This window comes from Lactuca virosa, chromosome 7 (assembly GCF_052849685.1).
Source record: "Lactuca virosa cultivar CGN04683 chromosome 7, Lactuca_virosa_CGN04683_v6, whole genome shotgun sequence".
Lineage (NCBI taxonomy): Eukaryota > Viridiplantae > Streptophyta > Magnoliopsida > Asterales > Asteraceae > Lactuca > Lactuca virosa.
The window spans coordinates 58,404,732-58,417,890 of NC_136432.1; positions in this window are offsets into that span (position 1 = coordinate 58,404,732).

The following is a 13,159-nucleotide window of genomic DNA, read 5'->3' on the forward strand; positions in this document are numbered from 1 at the left end:
ATTGGGTTCAGATGGTTTAGACCGTTGGTTGGAGAGACTACAAGAATAGTGGCAACACGACGCGTGTCGCCGCTAAAATTGATAACATCTAGATGTTATCAATTTGTTTATATATATATTTTATTATAAAATCCACAAGAATTGAAAACTTTAGTTGCACCAGTTACACATCTTTTTGCTTTCAAAAAGGTGTTACCTTCATCTCGTTATCACTATTACATTATCAAGTGAAAATTAACCAAAATGTTTGTGCAACACCGTATGGATCAAACAACAATTCTAATCGTCATTAGGAATATCTGTTTGATTTGTAATATATTGGTCTTTCAACAAATCCCCACTATCCATTCCCATCATTGTTCACCTTCATAAACATGGTGCAAACAGACGCACCATTCATTATGGAAAATTGACATTTAACCCCTTTTTCATATTCGGGCCAAAAAATAGTTAATGGAGTACGAATATTGATAACAGATTAACAATTTATCATGTATGTTTTTTTGGCTTGTGTTATGTGTTGTATGTAAAATTAACTTGGTTAATTACCTATGTGTATTATATAGAACTAGGTGAACGCTTGCTGCGAAAAAAAAAACAAAAACAACAAAAAAAAAACTAAGTTTTAAGCAAAACTAAAATGTAACAATAATTAAGAAAATACATCAACGTCGGGAAAACACAATTTTAGAATCAATTAATCTTAATTGTTGGAAAATAATTAACTTATGTATTTTGTAGTTATTATATTATTAATAAACGGTACAATTAATTAAAGTAGTATAGATCTATATCAATATGGATCCTTTCGAATCCAAAATTGAAGTAATATGGATCCACTAAATTTTCATATGGATAGGATTCAAAAAGTGCAATATAGATAAATATGGATCCAATGCTTTTGATATGTATCCATTTTAGATCTATTGGATGTCGGTATGGATAAATATAGATTCGTCGGATTTCAATATGGATCATTTTTTGGATTCCAAAATTTCAATATGGATCCATTTATGGGTTCATGACTCATGCAACATATTGTTCCGTCTAGGTGATAATGACTTAATAACGTTATAGTTAAATTGAGTCAAAGTTGACCCTTTTTCTATATTACATGACCATTAACACAATTTAGTTTTACTTTCTACACCTATTGATGTTTGTTAGGATATATGTATAGAATTTCGATAAAAGATACAATAGTGACTCAAAAGTACAATCGATCGAAGAACATTTGAAGTTGTTTCTTTCCTTTGGCGGTGGTGGTGTCAAACTGATCGGCACCAAAAGCAATATGACACAACTTTAAAAGCTTGAAATCCACCAACGTTGTTTGTTTCCGTTAGTATTCTCTTAGCATCTTGCATAAAAAGATAAAATATTTAACCATAAAACATAATTATTGTTAACATAAAATCCAATAAGTATTATTAATGAGTTTTTATATTAAAATAAAAAAGTGAGACACATTTAAATAGGTTAAGACCTATATTCAATATAATTTACATGTACGTTTGATGGCTGGGAATCAAGTGACTATAGTGTTACAATTAACTTTTCAATTTTATGAATTAAATGAAAATGTCTTAAGTATATAATATTCTCAAAACTATAAAAAAATTGCAATATTCTACCTTTTTCTCAGATCGAACTTTCTGCAAGATATAACATCTATCTTGTGACTTCATCCACAAAAGTTATTCTCGAACGTATTTTTTTGGTTCACTCATGTATACTATATAATAAGTTGTTGATTTTTGCCTTTTTTTTGAAAAGGGAATGGGGTATAGAAAATTATGTCTCTTTATGTACTTCATCAATACTATGTTTATGTACTTCTTTGATTATCTTAAAGTAGAATTCATCTGGATTCTTAAATACTGTCTATTCCTTGAGTTTTTGTTGTATAAAGTCATAGTCATAAGTTTAACCATTTCATGGGGGAAAAATCAGATTACTCAAACAATTTGATCACACGATAAATGTATTTTCTTTTACATGCAAATAGTCCTCTTTATATGAAAGGCCTTTGCAGAGACAAAATAGTCCTTGTGTTTCTCAAGAAGTCCAAACATTTTCCTTTCTTTTCTAATGGAATTATGGAAGTCATTACAAAAGAAAAAGATAGGAAACTAAAGGATGAAATGTGAAGTAGTATATGGCACTCATGGTTCAGTGTATTAGAATCCAATGTAAGATTTAATGGTTTATATAACATCTTTGATGCTAAATCATTTATCAATCATTATTAAAAAGGATTTGGAAAGTCTTTGGAAATATAAAAATACATGTGAGATTCAAATGGATGTGGTTCTTATAAATATGTCTCTTTTATAAGTATACTAGGCGAATGTCCGCGCGTTGCGCATAAACACCTATATTGTTGAAGTCTTTAAAAATAAATGTTTTTTTTAATTTAACAATAACGTTGTTGTTAAATTTGATATAACAATCCGTATACTAAATTGATATAATATGTTGATTATTTTGAATTATATGATAATATATACATCTATTATAACTGCATAATCTCAATCATTTGAATGACTTCAACCCGTGAGTTACACATGAATAAAATTAAATATAATATATGGTTTAATGTTATTGATAGTTGTTGTTATTGTCAATTAATTTTTTAAAATTTATTTGCTTAATGTTTTAATTTCTATCATTATAATTATTTAAAACATCAAACATTGTTTTTTGATTTTAAAGGTAATAATATAATCATTTATATAGATTTATTTTTAACTATTGTTATTGTAAGTTATTTTAAGCTACTTATTTGAAAACTTTTAACAATTATAAAAATATCTATATGAAATATTTTAGTTAAATTGAGATTATAATTTAGTTTTTGCGTTTATCACTACAATTTATCACTTTTAACTACTTACAAAATATTCTTTGGTTTTTTAAGTGGAACTGAAACTTATATTTAAGTTGACATTGTAATGTTATATTTAAATTAACAACTTAAGTATTTTGTCCAAACTGTTCAAAAGTTATAGCTTTAAACTGATAATGGTTTATATACAACAACATATTAAATCTAATAAATAAAATATAATATGTTAAAAGTTAAAGACATAACTTTATAAGTAGAAGTAAAAATATTATTTTAAAATTGAAATTTAGTATATTTATTATGATACTTTAGGTTTGATATTTGTTTAACCTTATTAACCAACTTATAATCATTATTAGAAAGACACTACAATTAATCACTTTTAACTATTTGTAAAATATTCTTTGGGTTGTTTAAGTTAAACTATAATTTATATTTAAGTTGATCCTGTAATGTTATATTCAAATTAATAATTTTAGTATTTTATACAAATTGTTCCAAAATTGTATCTTTAAAATGATAATGGTTTACATCCAACAATATATTAAAACTAATAAATTAAGTATAATATGTTAAAAGTTAAAAAAAAACTCATAACTTTATAAGTAGAAGTAAATATATTATTTTAATATTGAAATTTAGTTTATATATGATTACACTTTAGTTTTGATATTTATTTAAACTTATTAACCAAGTTATAATTATTATTAGAAAGAAACTGGAAATTCATGGGAGTTTCAAATGAATGTGTTGAAAGGAAAAATACATGGAAGTTTCAAATGAATGTGGTGAAAGGAAAAATGCTTCATTTATAATATAGTATGATGATATGATATGATATAGAAGCTTGTTGAGTCCTGTTTTGTACTTTCCTGTGTAACAAATGTGTTCACAATTTGAGCATGATATGTAGAGGGGTATGATTTACTTACATAACATCTAATCTGTTGTTTATGTTTGTTGTCAAATACTTTATTTGGTTCTAGTTGCTAGTTCTAAGTTATTTGTTTTCCGTTTCTCCAAATGATGACTTACAAACCTCTCAAGTCCTTCAAGATGGCCAAAGATTACAAGGGGACATTCCTCCTATGTGAATGTCTTTTGTCTTTAACTTTACTCTTGTCATCAAGACACTGACAGTATGTATTAAATATAAGCTAGAATATTGGGCCGGTACATGCATGGAAGTTACTAGATTTAATAATTAATTATAAACTGACACAATTGAATAGGTGTGTCGGTTTGTACTCTCTATATATGTATTATTTTATTCCTGTAAACAACCTGATGATTATTTAAATATAAAAGTGTCTAGAAGTAAATATGTTGTTTATCTTTCTTCTTCCTTCTAAAAGTATGAAGACTATGAATTCTAAGGCAGTTGTGCCAATTCCGAACTACAAATATTATGATTAGTGGTAAATTGTTGGTTGTGTGTGTATATTCAAAAACTTTGAACCACAACTATTATATTTAGTGGTAAATTGTTGGTTGTCATGTGTATATTCAAAAACTGAATTCAAAGCTCTGTCAATTTATTAAGCTACATGTTATGATGCACTGTTATAATGTTTGTTATAGTGTAAGAATAAGTAGTTAAATGATGCCTAATTTTTTTATTTTTTTTGAGAAAATGATTACACAGTTCAAATTTTAAAAAAAAATCAAGGGAAAGTTTGTAAAAGATAGAGCTTAACTAGAAAAGTCTTACTTGACTTTTATAGTTAAGTTATTCTTTCTAAATTAAGTAAAAAAGAAACACTCATATATCCATTTACTTATTTATGCTCAATTTTCACCTCTCAAAATCTATACCTTCCTTAGTCTCTCTGCAAATCGATACTTCTTCTGGAATCTGATTTTGGCACGCCTGGGAAAGGGCAAAAGAAAAGTGTCGACTCCTTTCTTTTGGAATTTGTAATTCTCATTCTTTCATATTCTAGTTCACTTTTTAGACTCCTTTTTAAAGTAAGGAACTCCGAAGAATACTTGTGTTAAATCTTATTGTTGTTTGTTTATTATGGTTTTTTGTTTAATGTGTATTTTGATTTCGATTGACAAATGCAAACAACTTATGTCCAACGATCTTATGGATATTACTATTAAAAGCGTTATTTTTGTAAAGAATTGGAATAAATAGTGTAATATAAGTAATTGTTTAAAGATGGCATAAGTTGTTAGTCCAATTGTATTTTCTATATTCTAGTATGTTAGCTGGCAACTCATGTTATGTTTTGTTAGTCGTGTTGGTTTTTATTAATTTTGTTACTACAATTGTAAAAGACCAATGGAAGAAACTATATAACTAGCAAAATGAAAAATACAATTTAAATGTTGGATTTTGATGAATAGAGAAGGTAACTGAATCTAAAGATTGGTTTCAAAAGCAACATAAAGACATACGGGTTGATCACTTCATAATTCAATAATTTACAACTTGCTCTCATTTCTCAAGTGTTTCACCTTTTGACACACACCCATTGTTTCTCTCATGATGATTTTGCACACAGAAGCAACAATGGAAGGATTCTAAGAAATTCAATTTCATATGGAAAAGCTCTCAAGGGAATGGTAATCAAAGGGCGTGAGAAGAAGCACTTGAAAAGGCTAGAAAAAACATATATTTTTTTATAAATTATTGATTTTTAATAAATTTGGTGCTACATTTGTATCTTTAATACATTAGACATTTTATTTCTGAAATTAAATGGATTTATGTAAGATGATTTGTATAGTATTTGCGTCTTTAAAGACTCCTTTCTTTCGTATCTCCCCGGACCCAAAATATGGTTGGGCCGACCCTACTCTTTGCTTCATGGAAGAGTAAAATTTGATTGTTAATGTTATACCTACTATTAATAAAAGGGAGACATGGATTCCCATTACAAAAGCAACATTAGTTTCCTTTTTTTGTCATATTAGGTGGGTAAATCAATGAAAAAGTCAAAGCCTTAATTAGCTACATACCATATAGAAAAGCATATCTTATAAAAAAGGTAAAAACTACCACAATGTAACATCCATATTTTCTAGGTATTATTCTTTGAAATTCTTTTGTGCTTAAGTTTGAATTTGGGAAATTATGCCCTGCGCTCAGTGTAGGATAATCCCCTACACCTAAGGTAGGAAATGGAATGTTGGACGACGGTTTAAAGACCAATACTAATACTGAGTGTAGGTTAATTGCGTCGAGCGTAGCCGTGCTATACCAAAATCCTACACCTAGGATTATGAGCATTATTTAAAGGCTCTAACTTCTTGGGATGCTCCCAATGATCAACATCCACCTTCCTAAAATGCCACATTGAAACCCTAGCCACTTTTTGTGAGCTTTAAACTCTTGGAGTGAATTGTGTGCTCATTTGAAGGAAGAAGGTACTTTGTGGAAACGCTTGGAAGCCCCAAATTATGTAAATCTAGCATTTGCAAGCCAACATCTATCTTTAGAAGGTATAAAGTTTTTATATTGATGCTTGTTCATGTTAGATCTAGTTTGGTCATAAAATTTTATGCATTTTGTCCTCATATTCTTTGTCCATGTGAGTGTGGGTTACTCCAGACCATTTGAGTGTCATTTTATGATGTTTTTGGGGTTCTGGAGTCATAAAACTGAGAGCTTGGACACTCTTATCCATCCCTACATGAGTTCTTGAGCATATTTTTTATTGACTTAGATTTTGGTTTTGTAATCTTTCTAGCCATGCAAATGGATAAAGTCAGAGACTTTATCCATTAAGACGTCCATTTGGATCAGATATCAAATTTTGAGGGGTAACTTTTTGTATTAAGAACATAATATAATTTTTGGGAATCAGGGGGCTACACTAAGCGTAGATTTTTCTACGCTGTGCGTAGGGAGGGAATTACCCGTTTTCCCGCCTAGAGATCTATATTAAGCGTAGATCAGTATGACATGTTGACCGTAGGTCAACTTAGGGTTGACCGTTGACATTTTGACCAGTTGACTTTGGGTCGATTGAGTTGGGACTTAGTCTTGGATAGGTAAAGTGGTCTTTTGCCCAAATGAGGATTAATTGTGAACCAAGACTCTTTGAGAGATAGTTATTACCTTAATTTATAATTATGTTTTATTATGAGTATGATTAGCATGTGGAGACTCGAAACCACCAGCTTCCTGATCTTGTGATGTAACACCCGTTTTCCAAAAAAGATCAATTGAGGATTTAGATGTATTAAAGGAAAGTTTTTGATAAAAACCTTGTGTCACAACGTGGAGTATAGAGTACCACTACGTGACATATCAATTATAGGGAACACGTGTCTCATGGCCGCCATAATATGGAGAGAGGCATGTCATGACGTAGCGAATGCTGCAGCCCAAGCCCATGATTTTTAGGGCATCCTCTTTAGCCTCCAACCCTCAACATGAAACCTAGCCTCCATGCATATTTGAGAGCTTGTTTTCTTTATATAGGGCTTATTTGTTGGATTTTGGTGAAGCTTGAGAAAGAAGTAAGTTAAAATTGGTGCAAGGAAGCAAGGATCTGGTTTGGATCCATCATTTTCTTCTATTTTTGAGCTATTTAAGGTATAAATTTCATACTTGGGCCCTTTTTCTTCTTGTTTCAAGTTTGAGTTCATTTTAGAGGATTTTTGTCCTTTTCTTGGATGCTTTGGGAGTTTGAGGAACTCTAGAGTGTTTTGATGGCTCTCTAATGGTCATTAGGTTTCTGATAAATGAGACATGAATTATGTTTGGAGCTACCTTGTGTTCATGCTTAATTTTTGGTCTCCTGAACGACTTAATGGACTTAGCGTTGTAGATCATTCCTTATGGTGAAGTCCTAATGGATAAAGTTGGAAAGTTTATCCATTAAGTCATTGACAAGGACCAAATCTGAAGTCATGGGTATAGTTATGTAAGGATTAAGCACTTAACAAAGAATATGACATTCTGCCATAAACCATAATGTGGCCAAGGGCTTGCCACTATGTGGTGGTTTCATGCATATCGATTGTTTTATCCGGGCATGTCCACAACGTGGCCAAGTGGTCTCTACGTCGTAGTGAGCATTGACTTGGTTAACTGTTGATTTTTGTTGACCATTGTCGTTTGACTAGTTTAAATTTGAGTTAAACTTGAAGGACTTGGGTTATTGTTAAGGATTTGTTTTTATTTGGTGATAGTTAGTATGCGGATGTGATCGGTGTAGGGAGTGAGGGTGTTGTTGTGTTTCCTTAGGTCTTCGATTCAAATGAGTTTCCTCACTATACTTTGTGTTACATGTGTATCCTTTCATGATAGGATATATGATTAGTGGTATCTGGTTAGAGTACCAGTAGGTTGGTGATCGTGTAGTGGAGTGCCGTATGGGTTGTATGAAGTCATGTAGGATAACCTAAGAACTCTTAATCTAATTTCTTGCATGTTCCTTTTTTGGTTGTCGCTCTAGAGTGGGATCACCTGTTCGTCTATTGATGTGGTGCATACTATACCTATCTAGTTTTAAATTTATATCCTACTTACTTATCTACTATTGCACCTATAGGAGTGTACCTAGTTGGATTATAGTATAGTAAAGTAAGTTGGGGTCGAACACAAGGAACATCTTAAATAACTAATATAATTACTAAAAATTAACCTAAAACAAGAAAAAGTTAAAAATGGTTTTCTATCTGATTTTACGAGTTCAGAAAAACTTAAACAATTAAATAATAGTTTTAATCAAAATTCTAAAAACACTTCCATTGAATCAATTTCTCCTCTATGGTTAGCTATTAATTATGGGTTATTAAAATTCGTCACCAATTGTTTTGTAATTAGCAATTTAAGTCCAAATTTACATATCTTTTCACCAATTCATGAACTACCTTGTATGGTTATACATAAGAAAAACACAGAATTAGTTATTAATTATAGTTGAGCCATGTAAGATTTATCTAAGCAAACACAATTATGGTCATAGTTTATGTTCTCCATCACAGCTAAATTTGTTACTTTTATCACTTATCTAATATTCGGTCGATCCTAGCTCTAGAAATTTAATAGTCACTAAACTACTAGGTAACAAGTTCATGTAATTTAATGGTCACTAAGCTACACAAAACCTGAATTCAAGCAATCAAAGTCACAAATATTAACATGGTAGGTAACGATAATTAAACACAAGGACAAAACCAACTATTAAAATCCATAAATTAGATAAGTAAACCGTAGAGTTAAAGTATCATCTAGCTAAATGAAAGCAACTAAATTCAGCTACTCGTGCTAAAAACATAGACACAATCTCAATAGAAATCGACATAATTAAAGTAAACCAAACTAATGTGATGATGTGTTCTTCAATCTCTTAATCTCCAAGCAATTTTTCTTCAAAAATAATGTTTTGTGCACTTTCTGGTGTAACGTCCTAAAAACATGAACCAAAAATTTCATTTTTAATTTAATAAAATAGTATTCCAAAACATTATCCATACAACCCAAAAGAAAATAAGTGTATCAAAAATCATATCAATCAGAGTAACATCTCAAAAGCGGAATCCATATGGTGTGTGCGATGCAGTCATCCCGAGTTCTTCCCCTTGGAACTAGAAGTACCTGAAATATAAACTGCAAACCGTAAGCATAAAGCTGAGTGAGTTCCCCAAACTACTCCATACCATACATAATAAATCATATACTGGGCCCCCACCCTACATTGGTCCCATTATACACATATGATATATATCACATAATCATGTCAACACATATAATGATCATAAAACATAGCATATGCTTCAGTCATCGGGCCTCGCCCGGCATCGAGCCCCACCCGGTATACATAGCAGCACATAACACATTGAAGGGTCATGCAGACTCCTAGAATCCTAACATAAACAACAGGGTCCAACATTGGTGCCTTAGACCCGCTAAACCTAATGAGGAAACTCACCTCAACTGTTGAATCTCACTGTGAAAGCCTAGCTGCTGCCCTGACGAATCCCCGAGTTATAAATAAAAAATATATTTGGGTTCCAATCCATAACCATAAGTCCAACAATCCATACTTGGGGTAAAAATACCATTTTACCCTTCACCTAGTCTGGCCCAAGGCTAAGCTCCAAACTCAATATCTAAAAGGCCCAAAACCAAATAATCAACAAAGGCCTACTTAAGGCAAAATTTTCCAAATTGGGCCCAAACCCCTTCATGAGCCTTACCCTAAAGCCGAAAATTTTCCTAATCCAAACTCTTAGCCCAAAATCTTGATTCCATATGGCCCACTAAGGCCCAAAGCAACAAATTCAAAGGAAATGACCCAACTGAGACCCAAAAGCTGCGAAGCCCAACAGACTGAGTATGCGGGGCGTACTCAACTGTACGCTAAGTGTACACGCAACTTGGGTTGTACGCCATGCTAACTAACTTGTACGCCCAACGTACTCAACCATTTAGCCAAAAACAACCTTAAGCTGATAATGATTAAGACCAGAAGCCCAAAACACAGATCCATGTCCTAATAAGCGTCTATAACCATGAAGTCACTGACTTGGTGGCTTTACATACCCCATAAAGACCCAAAATCAAAATATAACACCCTACTTTCATCAAATGGACATAAACTCTTGCATGGATGAATCTAGACCTTAAAGGAGGCAACTTTATGCATCTAGAACCTCAGAAACACCAAGAGTGGAAACTCAAAGCTCCTGGATTGGTATCAAACCAGTAGATCTCATTCTTGGGGCCAAAAGGGACCAAAACACACAAATGATAGATCTAAGCCACTAATGAGAAAGCTAATAAATTTTTACCTCAAACAAGCTGGAAATGAAGCAAATAAACGAGATCCACAAGCTCTTCCTTGATCCACCACCTTACACCAAGCTTCTACTTCTTGAATATGAACCAAAACCACTGAAAATGAACACAATGAGCTCAAAACACAAAGGATAGGATTAGGGTTTCGTGGTTGAGGCTATAGGGACAATGGAGGCTGAGAAATAAGGGTTTCATGGTCCATAATGATGTTTATATAGTGCCAAACCCCGAAAATTAGGGTTTCTAAATGACTCACGTATGCCCCGCGTACATAAACGTATGCCCAGTGTACGTGTCCAGAGTTCCGATCTCACCTCGTATGAGTATGCTAAGTGTACCATATGGTACACCCTGCATACTCGCTTTACAACTTGTACGCAAAGCGTGCCATGTGGTGCATCCCGCGTACACCATAAGGACCAAAAATGCAACATTAACAACAATGAGCGCAATAAAGAAACTTACCAGGATTCAAGTGTTACAATTCTCCCCCACTTGAATCAAACTTCATCCTTAAAGTCCACTGCCCCGAACAATTCCAGATAGTGCTCTCTCATCTCATCCCCGGGCTCCCAAGTCCACTATGATCCCTTGCGGTGTTTCTACTGCACCTTCACTAGCTCGACAACCTTGTTCCTCAAGGTCTTCATCTTCCAATCCAGAATCACCACCGGCCTCTCAGTATAATTCAGGCAGTCATCCACCTGAATATCCTCCAATGGTAGCACTGCAGAATCGTCCACTAAACATTTCCACAGCTGAGAGACTTAGAATGTACTATGAATCTGACTTAGCTCATCTGGAAGATCCAAACGATAAGAAACCCAGCCCACCCGAGCCAAAACCCTGAAAGGACCAATATACCTGGGCCCAGCTTGCCCCGCTTCCTAAACCAGATGGCACCTTTACAAGGTGACACCTTTAGGAGAACCATATCTCCCACCTGGAACTCCAAGTCTGAATGGGGCTTGTCGGCATAACTCTTTTGCCGACTATGAGTTGTTTGGAGCCTGCTCCGAACCTGTTGGATCAGCTCAATGGTCTTGAGCACCACCTCAGTACTCCCCATAACCCGGTGACCGACCTGGCCCTAACAAATCGGGGTCCTGCATTTCCTCCCGTAGAGAATCTCAAAAGGAGTTCAATCAATGTTGGCGTGATAACTGTTGTTATACGAAAATTCCGCTAACAGAAGATGCATATCCCAACTCTCACCAAAATCCAACACGTACGCACGTAGCATATCCTCAAGAGTCTGAATAGTCTGCTCACACTGACCATCGGTTTGTGGATGGAATGTTGTACTGAAATGAAGACAAGTGCCTAACTCGTCATGAAACCTCTTCCCAAATCTGGAAGTAAAATGAACATCCCTGTCAGAAACCACTGATACCGGCACCCCATGACGTGCTACCACCTCCCTGATATAAACCTCGGCCAACTTCTCTGCAGAAATACTCTCCTGAACCAGAATGAAATGCACGCTCTTAGTCAAACTGTCCATGATGACCCAAATTGAATCCACTCCGCACATAGTCCTGGGAAGCTTCGTGATAAAATCCATAGTGATATCTTCCCATTTCTATACGGGAATCTCCAACAGCTGCATCTTGCCATGGGGACGCTGATGCTCGGCCTTGACTTTCCGAAAAGTTAAGCACCGCTCCACGTACCAAGCCACATCCCACTTCATGCAGGGCCAACAGTAATCAGGATGAAGATCCCTATACATCTTCGTCACTCCGGGATGGATGGAGAACCTCGACTTGTGAGCCTCCTCCATCAGAATCTGGCACACGCCGCCCCAATACGGAACCCAAACTTGTCGATGCAGAGTCAACAATCCACGACTATCATAATCGAAGGAAGCCACCTGACCCACAATACGCTCGCTCTTTCAGTGCTCATCCTTCATAGCCTCAGCCTGAGCCTTACGAATCTGTGCCAACAATGGAGTAATCACGGTCATCCTGGAACATAAGTATCTGATCGGAGTTGCGACCACCTTGCGGCTGAGAGCATCGGCCACCACATTGGTCTTCCCCGAGTGATAAAGGATCTCGTAATTATAATCCTTCACCACATCCAACCATCGACGATGCCTCATATTCAGATTCGACTGATCCATCAAATACCTCAAGCTCTCGTGATCTATGTAAATAGTACATGAACCCCATACATTTAATGTTGCCAAATCTTGAGGGCGAAAACCATGGCCCCCAACTCCAAATCATGCGTCGGATAATTCGCTTCATGAGGCTTCAGCTGCCTCGAAGCGTAAGCGATCACGCGACCCATCTGCATCAGTATTGCCCCCAATCCTATGATCGAAGCATCACAATCAACCAGGAAATAATCCACACCCTCCGACAAGGTCAGAATCGGCGCCTCACACAACCGCTGTCTTAGAGTCTCGAAAGCTACCTGCTGCTGAAGCCTCCAGCAAAATGTAACCGTCTTCTTGGTCAGTCAGGTCAGAGGAACAACTATCTTGGAGAAATCCTGGATGAATGCCCGATAGTAACCAGCAAAACCAAGAAAACTCTGAA